Source organism: Malaclemys terrapin, chromosome 10, assembly GCF_027887155.1.
Source record: "Malaclemys terrapin pileata isolate rMalTer1 chromosome 10, rMalTer1.hap1, whole genome shotgun sequence".
Taxonomy (NCBI): domain Eukaryota; kingdom Metazoa; phylum Chordata; order Testudines; family Emydidae; genus Malaclemys; species Malaclemys terrapin.
Window position 1 is genome coordinate 80,535,926 of NC_071514.1, and position 25,082 is coordinate 80,561,007.

The following is a 25,082-nucleotide window of genomic DNA, read 5'->3' on the forward strand; positions in this document are numbered from 1 at the left end:
TATTACCACAGCCTGAATGGACAGTCTGTTCCAGGCGCTCTCAAGGCTGCGCCTCTCAATATAACATCTCCACAGCTAATGCTGGGCACAGAGCAGCTGCCTTTTGTCTACGCTGAGCTGCGGAGATTTACTGTCCTGAACAGTTTTATGTGGCCGGGGGGGAGGAGAAGGGGAGTAAACTGACGGTGCTCCCACGCTCATCTCAGCCATATCTTTGCTCAGGGATCTCCCATCCGGACACGGTGCGTTTCCTCTCTCCCCAATGGTGGATGATTTCCTGCATGGCATGATCAATAGCTGGGGTGAACTCTGCCTCCTAGGCAAATTTTATGATGCAGAAATATGAAAACACAAACAAACAGTAAAGGCAAAGTGCGGGAGCGGGGCCAATTGTCCAGCCAGCCAACAAAACAGAGCTTCCTCCTCCCGCGGGAGACTGGAACGCAGTTAAACTGTCCGTTGAGGTGCCAGCTTGGTGATTTATGCCTTGCACAAGGAAACATGTTTTTCAGCAACTGTCTTGACTCAACCGTTTGTGTCTGTGTGGAAGGCTGGGATCTGCCAGCGACTTTGTCCCTGCTCTCCTGTGGTTAGCTAGTCACACCGGTGTACGGGCTAAGGCTTACAGACCCCGTGGACTAGCAGCCATTGTACAGGGCTGGGCATCGGGACTCCTGGGTTCTATTTCCAGAATCCTCACCCACCACTGACTTGCTGGGTAAAACAATTTAATCGGTTTCCCCAGCTGTAAGGGGTATCTAACAACAATAATACGACGCTCACAGAGGAGCCTTGAGGCTTGCATAAAGTTCAGTACCAGACACTGCTCTGCAAACATAAATCCAGCTGAGACACCGGAGCCAACTCGAGAGAGACATGGAAAAGAAAACACATGGCGCAATGATATATGGGAGGTCACGGTGACCACGCTGTGGTGCCAGGTTATTCCCACTAGCTCTGTGAAGCCCTCCTAGTTCATCGCAGAGATGCACAGAGCCAGGGGTGCAGCCTTGATCACTTGCCTGCTGCTGCCTGTAGTGTGTGCCCTTGCTGAGAGGGCAAGTGGACTGCAAAACAGGCTGGAGAGGAGAACACGGGAAAGGCTGATCTGTGAAGATCATCCCTCTATAAGGCTTATGCAAGGTGGGAACTTTGCAAGTGCACAGGTCTTGTGCTGATCCTCTGCCTAGGGCTAAATGCCACCCTGCTCCTCTCCTCCCGTCCTGCCACAACGGAGCAGTGTCAGTCATCCCTGAATGGTGATGAAAAGTGAGCTGCCTCCATTCCCACAGGCCTGGCACTGAGAGTGGGGTCAGAAGGCCTGACCCTGCAGTCGGTGCCATAGGATGGGACGACTCTTGCAAATAAAATTGCTCATTGGAGTAACAGTTGGAAGATCCGGCCCATGTGGAGAGATGCCCCTTATACTTAGAAACAGCCAAAGGTCCCAGCATGGTTGGCAGCAAGCCTTGTTCTTCTGGCCTTTCGGATCAGGGTCTGTCCCCAGATGATCCCTCCCGCCCAGCCTTTCTGCACGCAGCCCCAGCGCTGTCCGACTCAAAGGGGAAGAGCAAACACTCTCCACACTTCCTAGCATGCAGACAAGAGCTTTCCCCACAACGAAGATGTCTGGCTGGGGAAACGGCGCAGTCCTGGCTGGCAGTTCGGGTGCCCTTTAGCTAAATGTTAGCTAAATATTTCAGGCCAGAGCCCGGGGAAGTCGGGGCGGCAGGGGGTGGGTGTGAATAATGCCAGAGACTTTGGGTGAGCTCTGTTGATTCACACTAGTGGAGTGGCCGGCCCCTGTGCAGCTGAGGCCTTGTCACACGATTGTACCAGGCCCACAGCTGCTGCCCGTCATGGTAATGGTAACAGAGCCCAGGAAGGCAGACATGCTGTGATAAATCAAGGGGGGATAGCTCCCTTTGATGGACCCCCAGCCAGCCAGCTAGCTGTAAAATCCCTCTTGGTAGCTGTTCTTTACCTCTAAAGGGTTAAAAAGTCCCCCCCAAAAGAGCCAATGGGAAGGTAGAACTTTTTAAAATTGGGAATGAAACTTTCCCTTTCTCTGTTGTTCTCTGGGCTAGAGGGACAACTTAAGCCAGGTATGATCATAACTTATCAGATCAGACCTAGAACTACTTATCTGAACTTCAAACGTGTAAGTAGATCAGAATGTTTAGCTAGGCGCGATGAGGATTATTTCTTTTGTTTCTTATTGGCTTGTGGACTCCTCTGCGCTAACCCCAGATGCTTTTGTTTGCTTGTAACCTTTAAGCTGAACCCCCAAGAAAGCTAGTTTGGGTGCTTGGTTTTTGGAATTGCTTTTTTAAAATCTAGCAAAAGCCTAAGTTCCAAATGTATTTTCTTTCTTTTTGTTTTTAATAAAATTTACCCTTTTTAAGAACAGGATTGGGTTTTTGGTGTCCTAAGAGGTTTGTGCATGTTGTTTGATTAGCTGATAGCCACTGCTAATTTCCTTTGTTTTCTTTCTCAGCTCTTCCCAAGTGCTCCTTCCTGGGTTCAAAGGGGTTTTGGTTTTTTTGTTGCATTTGGGTGGTGGCAGCATTTACCAAGCCAAGGTCAGAGAAAAGCTGTAACCTTGGGAGTGTAATACAAGCCTGGCGTGGCCAATATTAATTTTTAAAATCCTTGCAGGCCCCACTTCTGCACTCAGCGTGACAGAGTTGAGATTTAGCCTTGACACGTGCACTAGCGGAACAATGCCCCCACCTAGGCAAACATCACCCGTTAGCAATGGCAACAGTTCTGGTCCTTTTCCAGCCAGCTTATCTAGGCACCCGTAGGGGATTTCAAGGGAGGATATGTGCAGAGAGATGGGCTACATGGGGACTCCCACCTCTAAGGAACAGCTACAGCTATCGCCTTGCCAATGCGACCTGCTGGGATTGCCATCTGTCCATCCTCCATCTTCCAATGGGCGGTCCCTGTCAGTGTCAATCATCTGCTGATGGGCTGCCCTGGTGCTGGGGATGCCCTCGGAGTGCCCAGGGAGGAGGCAGAACCCATTCACTGCCAGCCTCCCCAGTGACTTCTCCCTCCCACCTACTCCTGGTCAAGATTCCCTCTAGACCACATGTGGGAGTGGCCATTGTTCATGCCATGGCTTGCATCTTTGTACCCAGCTAGGCGGAGTGAGGATACGAGGGGCAGTGGGGATCTAGTGGACCAAGCACGGGGCTAGGAGCCAGGAAGCATCTTCGTTCTAATCTCAAACTGCCACCAACCTGATGAGTGAGCCTTCCATGCTCCGTGCCTCAGTTTCCCCATCTCTCTAATGGGAGTAATAATTCCTACCTCCTGGGGTGGGGTGCGGATTCCTGAGGATTTGGTAATTAATGTTGCCCAACAGCCCCATACACGCTAGGATATGTTCCTAGAGGAAAGAAGAACGGAGACGCCACAAGAGAAGGAAGCCAGGAGTGGAGAGGAAGGACCCTTCTGTGTCTGAGTTAGTGCCTCTTGGCATTGCTCATAGGAACAGCATCCTCCCAGAGTGCTGTCCTGGGAACCAGTGGGATCCGCCAGGGTCATGTCACCTAAAGCTCTAAGCCTGTACCCAGAGCCGGCTGCCTTCTGAGCCTCTCCTGGGCTCTGCGAATGGCATGTTCTGACAGGCAGATGTTTACGCTTTTGTCTTCACCGGTTTTGTTTGCGTTTGGGGTTATTTCGCTCAGAAAAGCCTGTTTGGCAAGGATTTCCTGTCACTTGGCTTGCAAGGCCAATTGAAGGGAAGGAGATGCTATGCCCAGGCGTGTGGCACCCTCAAAAATAAGAGCGACCACAGTTCCCGTAGTGCCAGGGCCAAAGCAGGCACCATTTGCTGCCACAGGACACACCCAGTGGCAGAGCCACTTTCTGGGCAAGGGAATGGAATCAGTTCAAAGAATAAACATGCCAAGGCACCAACTGCGCAGCTGATGGTGTTAACCCCGGGGGCCCCACGCCAGTTTGAATCCACCTCTCTCGAACATGGGTGACGACAATTGGACACGATATTCCAGATGAAGGCTTACCGGTGCTTTGCACAATTAATTCTTTAGCATGGAAGAAGCAAGGCCAGCGTCACGTTAGGAAGCATTCCTGTAGTACGTTACCTCGCTGCTCTGCTCCAACGACCGCGCACTCAGGGCTCTTGCAAGCGTCATTATCCCGGGCTGTCAGTGCTAACGAAAGATAAACAAATCCTGTATCTCTCTGAACTGCCGTCACAAAGAGCCCACCTGAAGAATCTGTCAAATACACGTAGCCTCTGAACAATCCTCTCTCGCAGGCCTTCGCCAGGAGGCAGAGCTGCACAGGGGTCGAGACTCTCATAAGACCCCATGAGAAATGAACGAATGGTGGTTAGTGTTATTTCTCTGATCGAAACGTGTATCTGGCAGCTCCTGCTGCAGCATTGGAGCGCTGGACAAAGTCAAAGTGCATTAACATACAAGAACCGGCTTCCCCAGGTACATGGACAGGGAGAAATCCACTCCATAAGGCTCTCGAGTTGTAACACTAGGCAGGCCGTTAGCTGGCTGGAAAAGACTGTACTGCTGCTTAAACGTCACCAGGTCCGGAGGCTGGTGGATCACGAAGCAAGTGCCACAGCTAGGAGAACGTGTGGCCACTGCTAATGCACACGGTGAAATTCACTTGCACCACGTAAGCCCTTTCAAAGTCTGAAATCCGACCCCCTGGACGGGGCAGTGCAGATCTGTTAGCCAGACACAAAGCTTCCTACCAGCACTGGTTGCAAACCACAAATCCAGAAAGAAAACCCCGGAACTGGAACAGGCCAACAGCAAAGAGTTGCGTCTACTAGCCACGGGGAAATCATAAGCAGCGTCGGGTTGCCTTGCCTACCTGAGGTATTTTTTTGCATCTACAGTCTGGGGCATATCCACCTGGCAGCAAGAGGCCAGCGTTTTAAGGATGCAGCCTCAGGAAGGGATAAGAGGCAGGTGAATAACTGAGAATAACTAGAGTTGAGCCTACGGCGCAAAGTTCTGATCTGGATCCGAACTTCCCCACAGGTCAGGGCAGGAGGGTTTGGATGCAGGGATTTGGTGAGGTCCATTATACAGTGAAGGGAAGAGGGAGGGGTGCAAATTCATCCCTGGGGTAATTCCGTTGAAGTCAATGGAGACAGTGGCACCAGGGATGAGCTTGGGTCAGTTGCAAAATTTGGATGCACGTTTGAATTTGGAACACCCGAAAATGCAGAAAAGGGTTGGATCTGGGAGTTTGGTCTGCACCCATCTCCTGCACACACACAAAACCCCATACTTTATGTGCACTGGCATCATATATCATCTAGGACTCCTTTTAAGGCCTGCAGCAGCATTCAGCTGTAATGGCTCTATTGGGGGAAAACCAACTTCTTTCCGCTCGCTCCCCCCAAACTCAGACACAACTTCCACCCGCGGAACAAGGGCAGAGCACACGCGGAAGGTCAGAGGTCACAGAGGAGGATTCTGCCTCAAGCACTTGACAACATTTTGCTCCTGAATAGCTCAGCACCGGCTCTTTGGCAGTAGTTTCATCCGAGAGGCTCAGGCGTGAATGGGCCATGGAGACCGAGCTCCCCGCTCACACACCGGGAAGCGAGCTGGCCAACAGGAATGAGGGGAAACTCGGCAGCATGAACCTGGCCCTAGAGAACAGGGTCCCAGTGTGTGAAGCTCTGTTGGCGTTTGCCCATTCCCCGCCACTGCTGGGTAGCCTGGAGGAAGGGGAATCGGAGTAAGGAGAGAGGAACACAAGCATGTGAGGGATTCTTTGACTGAAAGCATTGTAACACCCAGAAATGCTGCGGCACCCCAGAGACCTGAGGGCATGTCTTGTGTTTCATGGAGCTGTGAAGGGAGGGTTTTTTCCCAGTGATGGCAAACAAAGCGGCTGCTGTCTCCGACTCTCCACTGTACCCAGCCCGGGGCCTGGGCGGGTGACACCGATCTGCTCGCAGAACGCTGATGCCCAAGTTTAAGGAGATACTGGTTTTCTGCAGAGCGTCCCGTCACCCTTCCGGGAGCTGATGGGAGAATTTTGATGGGTCCTGCCTTACCTCCAGATTAGATATATGGGACTCAGTTCTCCTCTCACACAAGCTTTACCCCGGGGTGACTCCAGTAATGTCAAGGGCGTTACTCTGGATTCACCTTTGATTGGACTCTGGCCCAGAGTTTGCTGCTGTCCAACAGGGAGCACGTTGCCCTCTGACGCAAAGCAGGGAAGGTCTGCCAGCAGATGTGCCAGGTCTGCGGGCCCATGGCTTGCTGCTGCTCCCAAATGGCTGTTTGAAGAGCCAAGGGCACGACCGCCTGCTTTGTTTCTGTTCACAGTCCTGGCCATTCCAAGCAGTTTGACAAGCTCTGCAGGTAATTCAACATTTTCCTCTGCACACACTGAAAAGAGCCGGGGAGAGTGGTAGGTAGGGTTACCATACGTCCGGATTTTCCCGGACATGTCCGGCTTTTGGGGGCTCAAATCCCCGTCCGGGGGGAAATCCCCAAAAGCCGGGCATGTCCGGGAAAATCAGGAGGGAGGGAGGGCTCGGCCGGGGCCTCTTTGGCCGGGCCAGTGCGGGGCGGGGCCGGGCCGGGGTCGCGGGGCCGGGCGGGGAGCAGGGGGCGCGGTGCCGGGGGCCGGGCCGCCGGGGGGTGCGCCGGGCCGCGGAGCTGGTCCGGGGTCGCGCCGGGCCGCGGAGCCGGGCCGCTGGGGGGTGCGCCGGGCCGGGCCGCGGGGGTGCGCCGGGCCGCGGAGCCGGTCCAGGGTCGCGCCGGGCCGCGGAGCCGGGCCGCTGGGGGGTGCGCCGGGCCGGGCCGCTGGGGGGTGCGCCGGGCCGGGGGGGGTGCGCCGAGCCGGGAGCCGCGGGGTGCGCTGAGCCGGGGGGCCGGTCCGGGGCCGCGGGGGTGCGCCGAGCCGCGGGGTGCGCTGAGCCGGGGGGCCGGTCCGGGAGCCGGTCCGGGGTCGCCGGGCTGCGGGGGTGCGCCGAGCCGCGGAGCTGCGGGGGTGCGCTGAGCCTGGGGGCCGGTTCGGGAGCCGGTCCGGGGTTGCGGGGCCGGGGGGTGCGCCGGGCTGCGGGGGTGCGCCGAGCCGCGGAGCCGCGGGGGTGCGCCGAGCCGGGGGGCCGGTTCGGGAGCCGGGCCGGGGGGTGCGCCGGGCCACCAGGGGCCGGCCGGCAGTGCTGGGCGGGCCGGGTGTGGTCGGCCGGGGCCGGCCGGCACCCCAGGGCCCGAGCCGACCCAGGCTGGAGCCGCGGGGGGGCCAGCCTAGGCCGCACCTCCTCCCCCCACCCCCTTTACCTGCTTCAGGCTTCCCGCGAATTAAATGTTCGCGGGAAGCAGGGGAGGGGGCGGAGACTTTGGGGAGGGGGCGGAGTTGGGGCGGGGCATGGGCGGGGCTGGGGGCGGGGCCGGGGTCCCCTGGAGTGTCCTCCATTTGGAGGCACAAAATATGGGAACCCTAGTGGTAGGATAGTTTGCTGGGGCCTTCAGAGATGCGCGCCACACTTGGGGGGGCGGGAGGGAGGGGATGAGCTGATGAAATCCAGGAGAGGTTTTATTTAACATTACTCATTCTCTGTATGAAATTGGGACCACCCGTAGCCTCTAGTGCAGCCATTAGAGGTTTTTTCCAACAGTGCCCATGACTTGGAGGGTCCCAGTAGCTGGAAGGGGGCAGTGAGAGGAATAATCAACAAGCCGGCCACTCTTGTTTTCTTTCACTCCTGGGAACCGATGGCTGCTCTGTGCAGCTGGAGTGGGCTATCGGAGGCCATCTTCCCACTGCCAGAGCCTTCTCTGCTGCCCCCGCTGGAAAACTAGAGGTTACTAGAAATGAAGAAGTGGGGAGGAGCTACATAAACAAACACAATGTGCTTTGGGCCGGACCAGAGTTCTGGGGAAGTTGTTCTCTGCAGTCACTGTGTCTGCCTGATTGTTCAAAACGAGCAAACAGCTCCACAGAACGGGGAAGGAAGAAGGGATGGGAGCTGGGAAGAACACTCACTGCTTTGCACAGAACATGTGCTGCCCTCCTGACCAGACTGAATTTCACTGCACATGGGCAAGGAATGCTCACCCAACACTGACATGCATCCACCTCTGGCCTGGAACACGCACCAGTCATGTCACACAACAGCCTGCAGATAGATAACTCTTCGTTTATGATCACACTCAGATACCTGGGTGGACATTGCTGGCAGGGGAAGTCAGGAGTGAGTTGTGATGAGAAAGAGGGCGACTTTTAGGGAAGTCAATGACAGACAGAAAGATGCAGCTTTTTTTCCTCATCTGCATTTCCAGGAATGGTGCTTCCAGAGGTATAAGCACCATCAATAACCTGCCGGGCTGCGTCGTCTGTGTGGAGCAGCCTCATCTGGCTTTATGTCAGGCAGGAGATAAATGGAATTTATTGATGGTGATAGAGCCTCGTATGATTGATTTGATGTGTGCAGATAATTCCCCCTGAGATGTAATTAATCTCAGTTAATGCTTTCTCTGGGAAGCTCTTTACCCACAGCTTTTCGGATGGTAAATCATTGTTTTCCTGTCAGACAGCACTCTTATTTTGCTGGAAGGGTTGTGATACACCAGTGACTGTGAATGGGGCATGACTGCCTTCCAGTGGATGGAATGATCCACCTCCTGAAGTCTATGTGATCAAGTCACCCTCTAGTGGTGTCAGCTTAAGGCAAATATAAGCCCTAATGTTGCAGCCATCAGAGATTCTTCTTAAGCACAAGGGAGAAGGGTATCTATTTTTGGTCTAGAAGGTCATGGGCGTCTGGCTTGGGAGTTACACTATGCAGCTATTCAGAACCCTAGGGAATGCTAGGTGGGTGGGGTAGATTTAGGTTACCCACTGCTGGAATTTTCCCTTTTAGCAGGTGTGTCTTCTCCTTCTAGAAACATGATGACCAATGGCAGAAGTCACCAGGTAGCACTGTTAATTTCTGAAGAAATGCAGTGTTAGTTTTGTGATGTACATTCTTTCAGCGGGAGGGGGAAGGAGGCTGTGGCAAATGAGAGTTTGCTCTCTTGCCTTAATCTTGCTAACCACAGTCAATGCTTGAGACAGAGTTGCTTCCTGGGGAATGGGTATTGGTGTTTGGGCTGAGATTGCTGAATGAAGGGATTTCCTGCCTGATGTTTGTGAAAGCCCCTGTGTGCTGGTTGTGACCATCTCTGTTCCAGGACTGGCATATGTAACGTAAATTAGCAAACTGCACTAAGAAAATCCCTAGATTCCACATCACTGATTACTGCTCCAACAGGGAATCAAGGAGCAAGATCCCAAAATCTTCTATGGATCGGAGAGTAACCAGCAGGGTTGTGCTAGATCCCCAGAATGTGAAATTGGCCAATCTAGTGTGTCTTACTCCAGTGAAAGGAAAAAGAAACAAGCACCATCAATGGGGAAACGTGTGCAAGCGTTGAACTTTCTGACGAGACCAAAAACCAAGTTTCTGTCTCCTTGTGATTATTAAAGATCTCATAACATGTGCCCCATGCATAGCAATGTTATCGCCTTTCTAGCATCCAGACCAAAATGATTGACTAAGTTATGTATGAAATTCTCTCACCTCCCATCTTAACCTTATTTGTGCAACTTTGCTGGGTCCTGCTAACAAACTGCCACGTTCCACTCCAGAGGTGGCTACATTTGAAAGGTGGAGGAAGTCATCTCTCTCCTTCTTCTACAAGGTGCCTTTGGGATCTTTCTGACTGAAAGCTGTTTGTTCAGCCTGCAAGCTCTTGGAAACAGGGAACTTGCCTGTATTTTGTATTCTCTATGGTGCGAGGGTTACTGTTGACAGTTAACCAATCAGTGGTGAATCATCTGAATGCGAGATCATTGCCATTCTACGGGCATGCATGAAACCGGGTTAAATGAGGAGTGAGATGATAGAGATGGCGACTAAGAGATGAGGGTCTTGGCTTAAGTGGATGAAATGGAGTCAGAGCATGTCTAAAGTACCAAGGAAATCAAAACAAACGTGTCAAGTATCAGGGGGTAGCCGTGTTAGTCTGTATCTACAAAAACAACAAGTTGCATCCGAAGAAGTGAGGTTTTTACCCACGAAAGCTTATGCCCAAATAAATCTCCAAATCAAACATGCTCCTCTCTGCAGAGGAGAGGACCAGAGGCCTTGGCTGCCTGCTTGCTGAAAAGTGAATTATCTCTTACTCTCGAGTGGCTGGCAAATGATGATTCAGCTACTTGAAAGCTCAGTGTCTGGAGGTAAAAGGCAGTTCAACAAGTCACAGGGCCAGAGCCTGGAAGCTGGGGTAAATGGGCATAGCTTTGCCAAGTCCAATAAGCGATGTTCATTTACACCAGCTGACGACCTGGCCCCTGCAGTGTTAATTGGGGCGTAGTCGGCCTACCCCAGTTGTGAGGCTGGCTGGGAAAGTGGCTGAGCATTTACAAAATGGTCCAAGCGCCTGTCATAACAAACATTAACGGGAAAAGGGAACAAAAGCCCGACTCAGCTTGCGACATAAAATGTTTCATAAAAAACTCAGGGAAAGTGAAAAACAGAAAGACGAAGTTAGTCTAAACCAAGGGGCTTTGCTGCTGTAACTCCAGGACTGTGCTGAGACCAACCCTGGTAAAGAAAAAGAGTGTGGGACCGGAAGTGAATGGCACAAATATGGCATGTCAGAAATAAGGCGGACAAAGTAATGAGAGGCTGGACTATTCGCTCCTTCAGAGCTCTTAAAAAGAGACTTGGGCAGGGCATGGCCCGACTGAGGGATTTTTGGAGGAGGGGAAAGGCCGCCAGGCCTCTGCTCCACTCCACGGACTTTGTCCTTCACCCATGAATCCCGAAAGTCATTGCATGAAGCCCAGCCCTTAGCACATCAGCAGGACCACCACCAGTGGAGACTCCAGCTGAAAACACATAAGGTTCTGCTCTGGCTTCCCTTCGTTTGTGTGTTCCTTTCAGCCCCCCCCCCTTTCCTCCTGTCATCTCTCTCTCTCTCTCTCTAGGGTTTCCCTTTGATCTTGAGCTCAATAGCACCACACGGTACAATGAACTAAGATTGCCCATTCTGCTCTGCCCAGCCTAAGACCGACCGGTAAAGGAGATGTGCCAGACCAGTCAGATAACATCCCAGGCTGGGAGGTGAGCCAGAGCCCAGAGCAACAGCCGATGTGGACGATCCACCAGCCCAGAGCGTCCATATGTGACTGACCTACCACCCAGGATCCTGAGAACAATAATGAAAGCCATATTTCCCCCACCTTTACTATCCTGTCTCTTCTTCCCCTCAGGCCTCAGTTTGTCTAAAGCAGGAAAAGCGACTGATCCTTCCATCAGAACTGAGCAACAGAAGGAAGACTTTCCTCCCCACCAGAAAGACTAATTGATAGCCTGGAGTGGGGTTCAGTGGCGTTTTATATAATCATTCCAATTCAATTTTAAAGTGCTTTGTAACTTGTTTTAGTTCCTTTCCTCTGGTGTATCCTAGCCAATATATCTCCAGATTTTGGCATAAATGTCTTGGTGTGTTTGCCATGGAACTAAGCAAATTGAGGTCTCTGTCCACCAGCCCCCAAACCTCGTTTACAGCGGTTTAATATTGGATAGTTATAGAGTCATGCTAACACCTTTGACTCTTTAAGCTCCTATATCCCCATCGAAATTAATCCAACACCCCAAGTCTGGAGGAAGCCGCCTTTCGATGAAGCATTTTCCCAAGCACGCAGATCTGCCATATGCATTCAGCCTGGGTGGCTTTTATTTTGGATTAAGGTTAATAGCCAGAAGAAAGGCCCAAAGTAAAGTCTCCCTGGGAATGAGGTGCAGGATGCATGTCTCCTCTGTAACATGCTGCGTGAATTCGGCATCACAAAATGGCCACCACCCTGGCAGTCAGGCAGATTCTCTAGCCACTTAGCGGTGCAGCGTAGAGGAAAAACCAGGCCTTCCTTGTTTCCCTAGCAATAAACACAGCAAGAGGCCTCCAGTGTCTGGTGGCAGGGCTTCCTGCTTCATGACCAGCAAATCCCTTCATTCTGCACTTTGAGGAGAATTGAGAGGACATGGCTATTAACCTGCAACTGCAATGTTTCACCAACTTTGGGGCACTTCCCAGCCCTGATAAACAGCTCCCAAGCAGCCATCCCTTCCTCACAAACAGGGAGGAGAAATGCCCCATGTCCCCTTTGGCAGCATCAGCCTCTCCATGAGTTTAGATTCCAACCTCTGCCCCCTTTCCAGCTCTTGATTTCTAGATGTGTCACCCTCTGACGACAGGCCTGAGCACTGTATCTGCCGCCAGGAATGAAGGGCATGGGGTTCCTGCTCGCTCCCTGCCTTGCCAGATGAGGACACAGAGCAAAACAGCCACCAGTCATGCAGGATTATCGTAAGAGCCTGGCCAGCGTGAGCCAAGCAGGTTATATAACAACTCAGTGCTACCCTGAGGGCTGCATCTGAGGTTCCAAAGTCCATCGGCCCTTCATGGTTATTTGTGCAATGTGACCGCCGCTCTGGGAAACTGTATACAGCCCATGACCCCTGCAGCAGGCAGCCGGTCCAGGGGGGGACCTGCCACACAACTTCTCAGCCAGCTTTCAGGATTTCTCCTCCTGGGTGGTCAACTTAAGAAGATTCCCAGGAACTTCTGCTTCAGATGAGACCCTTAGTGCAGTACTGACAGCCCTGGGGGCTAGGCTCCTGTATCCATTGCCAGCCCTGGTGGCCTCAGGGCAAGCACCACTTCCACAGCCCCCACCAAGGTGCTCTAACCTGGCTTGGAGGGACCATCTTCAAGAAGGAGAACTTGGTTCAGTCTTCCCAGCCCACTCCCGCCTCAGCCTCTCTGGTAGAGTTACCAATGGGGGGACTGATTAGGACCAGCAGCGATGGGGACTTCAGTGCTGTGGACACCCGCTCGCTGGGAGCGGGACCCACCAGCTTCCTGCATAAACATGGCAAGTTGTAGCAAAGTTTTTGACACTCCTACAAGTGACGGGGAGGGTGGGTGCAAGTTTCATGAATGTAAAAAGCAGCCTTGCCTCCTTCCCTTCCCCACCAGTCACCCCATTTTGCTCTCCCCATCTGCTAATTCCCTGCTGAGCTCTCTCCCTTGAGCTCAGAGTAACAGCGCTAGTTCCACCCCCATTAGGAAACCTCTCTCGCCAACCAACCACACACTGTTGCAGGCCAGGGGCTGAGCCAGCCTTCATAGAATATCAGGGTTGGAAGGGACCTCAGGAGGTCATCTGGTCCAACCCCCTGCTCAAAGCAGGACCAATCCCCAGACAGATTTTTACCCCAGTTCCCTAAATGGCCCCCTCAAGGATTGAACTCACAACCCTGGGTTTAGCAGGCCAGTGCTCAAACCACTGAGCTATCCCTCCCCCAAATAAGCATAACTCTGGGTCATTTTTCACAACAAAGTCCCCACAGGAACGGCGACAAGAACACTTAGGACCCTTCAGCAGAATCCTGACTGTTTAGAAATAAACCTTCCTTGTCTCCAAAAGCCATTTGACTCATGGGTCTGACTCTTGAACACTGGAGGTTATAAAACGCAGCACATCAATGGTCCACTGATACACCAGGCATGTAGACTCCCCTTTGAGCCCAGTGAGCAAAAGCGGGTGGCATTATTGGGATTAATTGTTCCCGGAGGAAAGAACAGCATCCTTTCACACACCCCTCTATTCATCAGCCTTTGCACCGTCCTGGGCACCTCGTTAGCAGAAATTTTGAGGGGAATAGTAGGAATTTCAAAAAAGATCAGTAAGAAAAATGAGAAGGTTTGGGGGGGGATGATGTCTGTGGCCAGGTTAAAATAGGGAAACATGGAGAGTGGTGAGCAATGCTTGTGTTTGCGGGACATGGTAACAGTCTATAGATATGAGAAGGATGGAGATCATTTTGGGCACCAGAGGCTGTAACTAGCCTTCATGGGATAAAATTGGAGACAGAAAATGTGGGATGAATATTAGGGAAAGTGAGATTGAGCCAGCGGTGGAAGTCTGTCTATTCTTGGTGTAAAAGCTCTCCCTTGGTCAGGGAAGGCCCTGATAACGCAATAGGTCTTTTCCATCTAGAATTGTGCTGTAATTTGGATGCAGCATGTTCTCCATATCTGCAGGATCTTCTTCCTCTGGGTCTTCAAGATTTCCCAGGTTGCTTCTTTCTATGCAGTAATTAATTTTGTCCAAGGCCAGGTCCCATGGAGCCATGGCCCAGCAGAGCTGTAGAGGGCCCTGGCTAATATTGGGTATAGTAACAGTGCCCTGACCTACAGCAGATAATCCCCATGGTGTTTAGTGACCCTTAGATCTTTATGGCCCCAGAACCCAACACTCCTATACCCTGAGTATTGCCACCACCTGACCCTACATCTCACAGCCCAGTGGATATTATTTTCCATGAGCCCAAAGAACCAAACAAGGCAGCATTCACACCCCAGGTAACTCAGCAATGAGATTGTCACATGCCCTGGAGGCCCCTGGTGTTTAATTTCACTCTGGCTTTCTCTTCTCATCTTCATAAGGAACTTTCTGCATTTTCTCAGGAGATCTGAGACGCGGCAAACATCACGCTACGTCACCGAGGCGTGGCAAAGCCAGAAAGCCGTGGAGGCAGCTGTCTCTGGCAGCTCCGTCACCCAGCATGGCCAAGAAATCGCCAGCAAATAATCACCCAGGAAAGAGACCAGGAGGTGGCACCAGAGCAGATGGGATCCACGAGCCCAGGGTTCTATTCCTAGCTCTGCTGAATGGCCTGGGGTAAGTCATGTCACGTCCCCATGCCTCCGTTTCCCTTCCTGTAGAAGGGGGACATTAGAGGTGGGGTGGAAGGCTTCCTTTCTCCATGTTTGTGAAGCAGTTTGAAGCCCTGGGGGAAAAGGTGCTATAAAAAGGTAAGGCGCTGGACTCTAAACAGTAGCTGGTTTTAGTCTGTGCCCATACTCAAATACAGCACACATGATAAACTGCAACAGTAACTGGTTGCATCAAGCGGCAGGGGGCATTTTTTAGGCTGTGGGAAGCCTAAAATTAGCAGCAATAGGATTAGACTGAAGAGAGGAAGGTGTCAATTGAATCTCAGGGGAAACCACCTGCCTATCAATCTGTTCAGACAGCTGCACTCATTGCTGTAGCATCTGAACCGCTCAAAACCACACCTGACTGCCCCACAACGCCCCTGCTGTGAGGTAGGTTAACATTATCTCCTTGTGAAGGGGAGAGAACAAGGCCCACATACAAGTGTCTTGCTCAAGCTCACAAAGGGAGTCTGTGGCAGAACCAGGAATTCAACCCCCCCGTCTCTAGAGTCTCAAGCCACTGGACTAACCACGGGACCATCCATAAGGGTTATTTGACATGGGGAGCTTGGAACTGCAGCATTGTGACTCGCCATGAAGGCAAAGAACTAGCAGATTTATTCAGCTACGTCTGACATGTGTCCCATCCTGGCATACGCTGGGCTTTGTGCAGAGTCATGGGAAATGTGCAAAGGTTTCCCCATCCAGGTATTACCAGTTTATGTTGGGTAAATTATACCTATCTCAGAACTGGACAGGACCTTGAGAGGTCATCAGGTCCAGCCCCCTGCCTTCACTAGCAGGACCAAGTACTGATTTTTGCCCCAGATCCCTAAGTGGCCCCCTTAAGGATTGAACTCACCACCCTGGGCTTAGTAGGCCAATGCTCAAAACACTGAGCTATCCCTCTTTTTTGTGAAAGGCTCTGTTCCAACCCTCTGGGTCATGCAGGGCCCCCAAAATATCAGATCTCAGACACAGAGCTCACCACTTTGGGCTCAGCTCCAGAGGTGGACATGCACCCTCTCTACCATATGTGAGGCAGGAACAAAAGATGAGGGACACTAGAGAATGCTGGAATTTTTCTTTGTGTCTCTCCTTAGACACAAACACAAGTTATTCCCCTGAGTCAAAGCACTGAAAGAACTTGCGCGATTGTGACCATTGGACTCAGTCCAAATAGGCCCGACTATATAGCTGCTTAGATCACATGGGGATAATTCACAGCACCCAGGACTGATGCACGGAGAGCTATGCGTATCAGCTGTGCTCTGCTCGTCTATCAGGAAGACATGCAGTCCAGGGAGATGACTCGGATGTCTTTTCATCGGAGACATCACCATGTGCAAACAGTGCAGCATAAAGAGAAATCCCACTAGAAAAATGGGCTATGGGCTTCAGACAGCAGCTCCTCTGGACTCAGCAGGTCAGACTGAGACTCCAGATTGAGCCATTAAAACACCTCCACTAGAGATGGTGCCATCTTCAGCACACATTTCAGGGGAACAAGCTGACCTTTGCTGCGGAGTGACACTCAGGGGAGATTATTTTCCTGTTGGATTTTGGCCAAGTCCTTCCATTCACAAAACACAGTCGTATCATCAGAATAAGCTGGTAAGGCAAAGGGTGAGGAGGCACCATCCAAACACGCCAGATTGCAGGCACTTGTGACTTGAAAATAAAACATGGTCCTTTGACTGGGGCTATCCTCTGCTTATTCTGAGCCAGAATCATGTGTGGGAACCTTAGCAACATTCTGCTTGGCTGGAGTTATCAGACAGCCATTTCCAACCATTAAGAAACTTTCCAGGTGCTTTTTATCATGCTCAGGTAAGTATAAAATCTCAGGATTAAACCTTGAGTTAGCTATTAGGCCAGATTCATCTCTTTACATCAGTCCTGTTCCAGGAGAGTCTCCTTATTTACTCATAGACCTTTCTATCATCTAGCCTATCTACTGCATATCACAGCCCAGAGAACCTCACCCAGTCCCCGCTACATTTCTACCCATATGAGCTCAGACTACCCATTGAACTCACAGCTCTATCCCTAGAAGCAGCCGCCCCCACAATTATCTGATCAACCTTTTATAAGCTCATTTCCCAGCATGCTTGGCTGATTGCTTGCCCTTTAAATCTGGGAGAGAGATGCCATTGCAGCCTTACAGGGACCGTAGTGTACCTGCATGCTGTGGGTTACCTAGTCCTTCCTCCTTTGCTGCTAGTAGGTGTAGATGTTTTTGTTTCATTCTAGAGGGAGTGATGCAATCTCAGAAATATGTTATTGTAGTGTTACATTTAAAAAGACAAGGGCTAGACCAGTAAAGGGAATTAGCAGAAAACCCCACTGTGCAAGCCATACTAGTGGGGTGAGACTATATAGCACTTAGCTGCAGCTTGGAAAGTCTCTTGTTTTTGACTTTCTTCTGCATCTCAGACTCCATCACCAGACTGGCCCCCTGCTCTCCTATGGTAGTGACCCCCATGCCAGTCACTGAATGGTGATCTTGAAGCTGTAGCAGAAATGTCCAAAACAGTTTGGGGTCCAAAATTCATTCTGCATAATAATAAGGGGGAGAGATAGTATGGACTAGTTAAAGCACCGGACTGGTTGGCAGGAGAACTTTGTACCAGTCCTGGCTCTGCCAGTAACTCACCATATGGCCTTGCCTAAGTCATTTATTTAATCTCCCTAGTTTAGCTTCTCACCCTGTAAAATGGGGCTCACAACCCCCATTTTGTGAGAGTTAAGTCATCTATACCAGCTAAGGTGCTTTGAGATTCGCAGAAGGGTTGGATTCAAGAATTTTGGGGCCCTGTGCACTATGGAGATAGAGGAGTGCAGACAGGGCCCTGCCCTGCCCCACCTGAATCATAGAAGATTAGGGTTTGAAGAGACCTCAGGTATCTAGTCCAAACCCCTGTTCAAAGCAGGACCAACCCCAACTAAATCATCCCAGCCAGGGCTTTGTCAAGCCGGGCCTTAAAAACCTCTAAGGATGGAGATTCCACCACCTCCCTAGGGAACCCATTCCAGTGCTTCTCCACCCTCCTAGTGAAATAGTTTTTCCTAATATCCAACCTAGACCTCCCCAACTGCAACTTGAGACCATTGCTCCTTGTTCTGTCATCTTCTACCACTGAGAACAGCCAAGCTCCATCCTCTTTGGAACCCCCCTTCAGGTAGTTCAAGGCTGCTATCAAATCCCCCCTCACTCTTCTCTTCTACAGACTAAACAAGCCCAGTTCCCTCAGCCTCTCCTCATAAGTCATGTGCCCCAGCCCCTTAACTGTTTTCGTTGCCCTCCGCTGGACTCTCTCCAATTTGTCCACATCCCTTCTGTAGTGGGGGGGCCAAAACTGGACACGATACTCCAGATGTGGCCTCACCAGTGCCGAATAGAGGGGAATAATCACTTCCCTTGATCTGCTGGCAATGCTCCTACTAATGCAGCCCAATTTGCCTTTAGCCTTCTTGGTAACAAGGGCACACAGTTGACTCATATCCAGCTTCTCATCCACCATAATCCCCAGGTCCTTTTCCTGCAGAACTGCCGCTGGTCCTGGTGCGCTGAGCTCAGCTGGCCTGGAGAGAAGGAGAGGTGGGGAGAGAGTGTGTGTGTATGTCTTTGTGCATGTGTGTGTTCTGGGAGATGCCTGTCGCAAGTGTACCAGGTGCACGTTGGTTAATCTGGGCCTGATCCTCCAAGGAAAGGTGCTAGAGGAGTGGGATTTTGCTGGAGTTCTCGTCACACGTGCTGCTGGCTTTGGGTTTGTTGATTTACTTTCAATAAATAGGTCCCCAGAGCAGCAGAGGGGCACCTTTTTCTGTTCTAAATCCCAAGTAATACTTTTATACCCACGTTATGAAGCAATCCAGACAAATTCAGGCTGGAAATAAGGTGTAAATTTTTAGCACTGAGAGTAATTAAGCATCAGGACAACTTGCCAATGGCCGTGGTGGATTCTCCATCACCGACCATTTTAGATGTTTGTTCCAAAATCTCTGCTCTTGGAATTATTGTGGGGAAGTTCTCTGGCCTGGGTTACACAGGAGGTCAGACTAGACGATCACAGTGCTCCCTTCTGGGCTCGGAAGCTATGAATCTATTAATTGTTCTTGGATTCAGACCCTAGCAGGAGATCTACACGTGCAGTTCCTATAGGAGCCAATGGGGCGTTACATACGAGTATTATGGGATGGATCGTGGCCCTTAGTCAGTAAATATTTCACTGTCAACAGGATAATAGCGAATTGCTGCATCTTTCTTTCAAAGGGTTTGTTAAAACACAGGGGCGGCTCCAGGCACCAGCGCAGCAAGCGCGTGCCTGGGGCGGCAAGCCGCGGGGGGCGGCCTGCTGGTTGCTCTGAGGGTGGCTGTCAGGCTGCCTTCGGCGGCATGCCTGCGGGAGGTCCACGGCTTCGGCGGCGGGTACGCCGAAGCTGCGGGACCGGCGGACCTCCTGCAAGCATGCCGCCGAATCTGCATTACCAGCGGACCTCCCGCAGGCACGCTGCCGAAAGCTGCCTGACTGCTGTGCTTGGGGCGGCAAAATACATAGAGCCGCCCCCGCTAAAACCTATGGATCAGTTGCCTCTAGTCCATGGATTAGAGCAAGCGCCTAAGTGCTAAAGGGATTCCTAACTCAGTTAGGCACTTTTGAACGGTGCTGGGGTAAATCAGCCCGGCACCACTGATTTATACCCGCACAGGATTTGCCAGGTGCTCTCACTGTTAGTACAATGCCCTATTTCTCCAGGGTAAACCCGCCATCAAACGAAACAACAATAGAATAAGCAGCCTTAGACGAGAGAGAGCTAAATGGAAGATACGTCTTAGACCCTTAGAATGCTCCCTGCTCCACTAGCCTGTGCGTTAATTTAAAATCAATTCAACCCAGGCTGTGTGCATTGAAGATCTGGCCCTCCTGAAGCTGCAGTTTTCCAGGAAACGGGCTTATTTGGTGCCTGCCTCTGCCTTGAGTCTCCATTGTCCTGCAGTAGATTTCGACTGGCAAGAGGTGAATTCTGTAATTGCCTGATTTGGACCCAGCAGGTGTGGTCAGCGTGTCCCAATGGAGCCCTGGTGCTAGGAAACCGGCCGTGCTGTGCCCTGCTTTGGGTCTCCTGGTGAATTATTGGGGGAGTTTATTTGCAGTGAGTTGTTATGATTCCTTCGTGGGTCGCCTTGGGGGGGTGTGAACGGAGAGGACGCTTTAACCCCCTTTTGACCTTTCCCTGATGAAACACCAACAGCCTCTTTGGGAAGAGGTGGGAAATGGCTCAGCAGAGAAAGCGCCATTGCGAGCCGCAGCTCAATGAGACCTCGCCACCTGCTTTACTGGTGTCGGAGCAGCAGCAGAAAGGGGCTGCTCACCCCCACCAGCCTAAGGGCACCGTAAGCAGCAAAAGGACCAGTGGCTGGTGAGTTCTGACCCCCTGCCTTGTTTGGTGCTGGGGCTGCATGGAAGATGGTATGGCTGGGTTTGTTCCCAGGTTAGGACACGCTGGGCCACCTTCCCATTTGGGTATGGGATTGACTTGTGTCTGGAGGCCTGAGGAGACCTTTGTTCTCGCTGGCCGGCCAGGCTCCATTGTGTGAGACGATTGTAGTCACTCAACCACCAAAAGAAATTGATTAAACCCTGGCTCCAGTCCCTGCATTTGCTGCAGTAAGGCCTTAGTTTCCTGAGCAAGTCCATGTGTCTTCACTTCCCCTCCTAAACCCCCCTGCTGTGTAGCATCGCTAGGGCCGAGCAGTTGCTGTGTTCCACCCCAGAAGTAGTTGCATTTCAGTGGTGAGGGAGTGAGCGTCGGAGGCAATTTGAAAAGGGCTTTGGGATCCTTCAGGATAAAAGACTCCATGGAAAAAAAAATTTGGTAGCACCCAGAGAAACCCAACACAGATTGGGACCCTCTGATGCTGGGTGCTGTACATAAATTGAGTAAGAGTCCCTGCCCCAAAGAACTTACAATCCAAAGAGGCAAGACAGCCAAAGAAAGCATTATTCCCATTTTACATGGGGGGGGAAACTTGAGGCACTGAGTATCAGAGGGGTAGCCGTGTTAGTCTGAATCTGTAAAAAGCAACAGAGGGTCCTGTGGCACCTTTAAGACTAACAGAAGTATTGGGAGCATAAGCTTTCGTGGGGAAGAACCTCACTTGCCTGTCTTGCATCTGAAGAACCTGTCTTGAATCTGAAGAAGTGAGGTTCTTCCCCACGAAAGCTTATGCTCCCAATACTTCTGTTAGTCTCAAAGGTGCCACAGGACCCTCTGTTGCTTTTTGAGGCACTGAGAGAGTCACTCGGCCCAGGTCTGTGGGAACTGAACCCAGGTATAGTTTATTCCAGTGCCATCCTTTATTTCAACACTTATCATCACTATAGTTTGTAGAGCTCCCTTCCAGCTGCAGCACCATACATGCAACCCCCCATTAACCTTGCTTCAGTGAGGGCCCAGCTGGGAAATGACCATTTGCGCCGTGCTCATAAACAGAGCCGTAAATAGCACCGCCGCGCTACGTGGGGCTCATTAGACAGAAACGAAGCTGGCGCTGGGCTCAGAAAAGCAAAAGCTGAACGCTGCTGGGGGAGCAATTAACATCCTCCTCCAATGCTCAGATGAGGCTCCAGGTCTATTTTTAGAAGGGCTAATGTCTGGAAATGGCACAGTCAGCCTGAAATGAAATAAAGAAATCTGACGTGCAGAGCATGCTCGTCTCTGGGGTTTTACTATATCTGGAGTCAGCATTTAGCCATCTTTCCCGAAGCACCTGCAGCCCCGCGTCTGGCTAAAGAACACTCGGAGGCGTCTTTGTTGTCCTTCCCAATAGACCTCTTTGAATGGCTGTTTGTAATGTGCTTTTTCCAGGCAAGCCCATATGCTGTGTAGGTTAAGGCCCGGGCATGGCATTCTGGAACGCTGGGTTCAAGTCCCCACTCCCCCACAGAGTTCCTACGTCACCTACCGACAAGTCGCTTAGAATCACAGAAATGTAGGGCTGGATGGGACCTGGAGAGATCACCCAGTTATGGCCAGATCCTCAGCTGGGGGCAATTGGCACAGCTCCACTGAATGCCCACGATCACATCGGAAGCATCTGATTTACACCTGCTGGGACTGTGGCCCTTAATAAGCCTATTTCAGCTCATCTGCCAAGAGGGAAAATCTCATAATCATAGAAGATCACGGTTGGAAGGGACCTCAGGTATCAAACCCCCTGCTCAAAGCAGGACCAACACCAACTAAATCATCCCAGCCAGGGCTTTGTCAAGCCGGGCCTTAAAAACCTCTAAGGAAGGAGATTCCACCACCTCCCTAGGGAACCCATTCCAGTGCTTCACCACCCTCCTTGTGAAATAGTGTTTCCTAATATCCAAACTAGACCTCCCCCAGAGCAAGGGATGTTGTGAGACTAGCTCCATCACAGTGCATGAGATGCTCAGATTCTATGGAGCTGGGGCCAGTGGTTGATTAGCCAATGGGGCCCATGCCCAAGGGCCCATAGGCGGCGAGTTATATGGGCCCGTGGTGCCCGTGCTCCACCAATATTTAGGAACGTGGGCCTGGCTCAAGCAATGTTTGGGCTTACCTCGCTTTGGGAGGCCCCCGCGCTTCAGGGGAACGCAGGACCAAAGCGGACTGGGGGGTAGTGGGGGGCCTGGTGGAAGCTGGAAAGAGGAAGGGGTGGAATGGGGGCAGAGCAGGGGCGGACTGGGGCCAGGTTGCTTGCTGCTGCCAGCGCCAGGCCCTCCATTAACCCCCCAGGCTACCCTGGACCCCGCGTCCCCCTGAAGCATGGGGCCCCCCAAAGGAGGGGGCGGTTGTTCCAGTCTGTCCTATGGACGGGATGGTTCTGCTTGGGCCTGTTTTGGGCACCACAAAAAATTATACAAACATGGCACCCATGCAAGGGCCCCAGCCAATTGGGGAGCCCCTGGAAAAATGGGTGCCCGTACCCTCACCCTGCTCCCCAGCAGGAACACGGAGGGGTCAGGGGGGACTGCAGGCAGAACGAATGGGGCGGGGCCCCCACCTGTTCTGGCCCAGGGCCCCCCAAACTTCTAATCTGCCTCTGGCTGGGGCCATATGTAGATGAGGTGGGTTTGCATTTTCCAGGCTGATCTGCAGTTTTTACTGCTTCCCTTTCCACTCCTCTCATCACTTGCCCTCCAGTGGCTTTTCTTTCACAACTGGGGCAGGCTCAGTGACGCATCCTTAGCTTTACCCGGCTGCCCTCAGAGACAGAGTTGCTTTGCAAATAGGGTGACCAGATGTCCCGATATTTAACCCTTTGTCCCGCATCCGATCAATGTACGATCGGGACGCCATTTGTCCCGATAATCAGGTAAGGAGGCGAGCGGGAAGGAGGCGCTGACCCCGTGGGTGCTCCGGGGCTGGAGCACCCATGGGGAAAAATTGCAGCCACTCTCCCCCCTCCTCACCTCCTTCTCCCTCCCGCAGCGCGCCGCATCCCCGCTCCTACCCCCCTCCCAGCGCTTCCCACCACCTAACAGCTGTTTGGCGGCACTTAGCGCTTTCCAGGAGGGAGGGGGGAGGAGCGGGTACGCAGCACGCTCACGGGAGGAAGCGGAGAAGAGGCAGGGGCGGGGACTTGGGGGAAGGGGATGGAATGGGGGTGGGGTGAGGGCAGTGCAGGGGCGGGAAGAGGCGAGGGGTGGGTGAGCCCCCACCCGGCAGAGGGGAAGTCGGCATGGTAGGAGTGAGTGGTGGGCAGGGGGGTGAAGAGGTGAGCGAGCTGCCGGCAGGCAGGCCGGGGGGGGTGAGGAGGCGAGCGGTGGATGGGGGGCTGAGGAGGGACGTAGCAAGCCAGTGGCGGGCCAGGGGATGAGGAAGGGCACGGGGGGGACGAGCGGGGAAAGGGCAGGACCTGGGCAGAGTGGGGGGCGGAGCCTGGGAGGAGCGGGGGTGGACTGTGGGCGGAGCTGACGGCACCCCAATGTGTCCCGATATTTTAGTGTGGTGATCTGGTCTTCAGTCAATGGGTGTGTGTTCATTTCAAGAGGAACCCCCTAACTATTTCAACCCAGCTCCTGTTGCCGCCGAAAGCCCCTGGCGGAAGGGTAATAACGGGTAAATGCTACCATTGGTGCCCGTGGGTCAGTGCTCAAAACCGGAGCAAACCCGTGTCTGCGTGTGGGTCAGTACAGGTGGCATTGGGAGGTGCTGGTGAAATCCCGCTGCAAATGTCCGTTAGCAGGGAAGGCAGGCAGCCCTATATCTGCACTATTGACTACCTGGCTCATTTCTACAAGGGCCCAGGACACCCCCTCACTACACTGCTGTCCCCTTAGAACTAGGGCCCCATGATGCAAGAACCTTTGGCTGCCTCTTAGCATTCCAAGCAGCAGCGTAGAGCCGTGTGACAGGGGCTTGACCCTGAGGAATTCAGCTCCTGGTAGCTGCAGGTGTCATGAGTTCAGGGGACACTAAGTTCAGTGAGTGCATGAGTTCGTTGGGGGCATTTTCCTGCCACGGCCGGCTCTTTCATCCGAGTCATGCGCACCCTGCTTCCAAGCCTCTCACGTCGTTACTGATTTACCCTTCAGCGCCTATTGCCCTGGACTTCTCAGAACGGCAGCTCCTACCCGCAGCGGTGCCTTGGTCAGATGGGTTCCCTCTACCCAGCCAGGAGGCAATGCTAAGACTCCTCCATCTAGGTGGGATGTATAGAGCTGTACTGAAGGCATTGCCCCTTGTCCCGCAGCTGGAAGGGACAGAGATGTCTCAGGCTCTGAGGTTGGTCCCTTACATTAATTTGGAGTGTGCTCTTCGCTGAGCAGCACTTTTGTTACTTGATGAGGAACATTTTGTCCAGGAATGAACTTCCATTTGAATTACGATGCACGTTTTGCAGATGTACTCCGTGCACAGTGCACACAGTCATATCGCGGGGCAGGACTATCCGAACCGGTTACAATAACGCAATGTGCCCACCTGATGTTCCCCTCTCCTTCTGAAATGGCAGACAACTGCTCCCGGTTGAACAGTCACCCAGCCATCAGCCAGGACAAACTCTGCCCTGTCTAGGGCATGCATATATCTTGAAATTGTCATTAGACTGCATGGGAAAAGCTATAATTCATAGATAGGAACCTGATGTTCCCTGAGCACCGCCCACCTTATAAACCGATCAGGTTTTACAAACTAAATAGTACAATAAAGGAGACAAAAACAAGTGAAAGTATCTATATCATATGCATATATGTGAAAATATATACAGAGTAATGACCTTGCTATATAAAATCCTTT

At 52.2% G+C, this 25,082-nt stretch overlaps 1 long non-coding RNA gene across 1 annotated transcript in view; it reads left to right on the forward strand.

The window, feature by feature from the left end:
* LOC128844672 (uncharacterized) overlaps positions 1 to 25,082 on the forward strand; it is a 42,544-nt gene that overhangs the window by 1,076 nt on the left and 16,386 nt on the right. Inside the window, exon 2 of the long non-coding RNA XR_008446519.1 lies at positions 14,556 to 14,769. This is a non-coding gene — a long non-coding RNA (uncharacterized LOC128844672). The remainder of the gene's footprint in view (positions 1 to 14,555; positions 14,770 to 25,082) is intronic.